The sequence below is a fragment of the Phalaenopsis equestris genome, unplaced genomic scaffold (assembly GCF_001263595.1).
Source record: "Phalaenopsis equestris unplaced genomic scaffold, ASM126359v1 Scaffold000291, whole genome shotgun sequence".
Lineage (NCBI taxonomy): Eukaryota > Viridiplantae > Streptophyta > Magnoliopsida > Asparagales > Orchidaceae > Phalaenopsis > Phalaenopsis equestris.
This window is the reverse complement of record NW_018164733.1, coordinates 323,973-326,238: the sequence shown is the minus strand read 5'-3', so window position 1 is coordinate 326,238 and position 2,266 is coordinate 323,973.

Here is a 2,266-nt window from a genome sequence, read left to right as displayed (position 1 = left end):
CCAAATTCGCTCCTTTTTACATCTTTTTGCTCCAATGACCCTAATTCATCATTCATGCAGCAATTTCTTTAAAATACATTTCTTTAAAGTGAAATATCATTAAAAACAGTATAAAATAAGTATGAAAATCTCAATATTTTTTTTTGTCAAAAGCCCCCAAACTTAACTATTACTTGTCCTTAAGTAATTTTAGTACTACATAAAAGTTATGATATATTGTAGTAAAGTTTTAATTCAGAAATACTATAAGTTTGATTTAGATAAATATCATAATGAGATTTAGAAAAAATTCAAGTAATTAAATTAACTTTGTAGCCACAAGATTATCTAGTCATCAAGTTTAAGAGTTGTAGTCTTCTATTCATTTCAAGAATGACTATATGTTGCAATATTAAGTTACTTATAATATTCAAAGGAAAGGAACTTCATGGGAACACTACTAGTAAAAGATCTAATCCATAAATACAAGTTTAAGAATGTATTTAGGTTTTCCCTTTAGGTAGATCCAGTGAAGCCAATTTTTGATTAGGCATATCCTCAAGCTTCTCTTCACTTCCATAATTTTTTTTCTTTCTTTTCTCTTTTTCATTTAGATTGCTTTTAATCTTATATATTTTTCTTTTCTTTTTAGTGATTGTTTTCAATCCTTTCTTTTTGTTTTTTCAAGTATGAATTACTATATTTGGATAGCCTTTAATGATTTTGAACATCACCTTTCTTTCCCTTACCTTATAAATATTTCATAGTTTTTACATCATTGAGACCCAATTTTTTATTCTCAAATGAATTTTTCAGATTCTTAATTATTCAAAATATAGTTTCCTTTACTTTAAATAGTTAACTATAGTTTTACTCTCTTATACTAAAATATCTTAAGTTACAAAATTAACTTTTATTACAAAAATATTTCTTTAAATCTACCATAATATTTAAATAGCTACAAAATATAGTTACCTGAATGAAATTCACTACATAAAATCATATAAATAATTTTTGAAAATAATTAAATAGAGGACATCTAATAGTTAATATTTTTCTTCCCTCCCCCGAACTTAAATTCTTTTCAATATAAAATAATACAGGCGGAAAGAAAAATTCTAAATATAAATCATACCTTAGTATTTTAGGCATTTTCATCATTCTGAAATTTTTTTAGTCATTCTCAAAATTTTTACTTCACATGGTCTATAACATTAGGAGTTTTCTATACATATAAATCATTAGAAAATTTTTTGGGTAATGAATTTTTGAAATAAGTATAAACTAAAATATTAAATAAGCGCAATATTTCCTAACACAACCACAATACTAAACAAAACAATTACAATTAAAATGTGAAATAAAAATAACATTACATTACAAAATACTGCTCAATATCTATTATACTACACATGCAGATTTAACTACCACACTAACTTTATAACAAAAATTAAAAATCATCCAAGTACAACATAATAATAAAAATAAAAGTCTAAATACACATAAACATCCATTTCTATTACAAAAGATCACAGAAATAAAAGTACAAACACAAGTAAATCAATTCTATCAAATATCAAAATCCCAAACTATGTCTTCATCTCCTTGATCAGCAGGTGGATCGGGCTGATATTGAGTATATCGGGGGCACTCAGGAAAAGTAACATCAGGCTCATCTCTGTAGTGTCGGGCCCGAGCTTCATAACAAGTTTTCTCAAAATTTGAATGCCTTTGAAGGTATTCACTATCGTAATCATGTCGATGTTCTAAACCTCAAAGCCTTTCATTTATTAATTCTATGCTCTTCCGCTGCAAGGTCAACTCATTCATCAAATCAGCCAGAGTAGGGGAACTAGAAGGTGGAAGGTCATAACTTGTAGATGGGACATCTCTACTAGTAGAAGGTTCTTGACTCCTACTTCCAGTTCTCCATTTCTCACGGGATTCATAAGTTTTCAACTTGGCTTTACTAATGGGTTTTGTAGGGTGAACCCATTCCTCATCTTCTCCAGCTTTCACTCCAGAAAGTTGGCAAAGTGCATAAATAAGGTCAGGATGTCCTAGACCTCCACTTGTTTCACTACTTGTCGTGTCGTAGTCAATAATATATTCTTAAAAATAATTCTCCCCACATTTATAGTTCTATTATTCTTAATTCAAAAATTTAGAATAGTTCTATCTCTAGTTAACTCACTATGGTTATAAGTCGGTAACAGAGTAGAAGAAATAAAATAGTGTCACGCCTTAGAGGAGGCCTTCAGCATGGAAGCAGAAAAATTTACCCGTT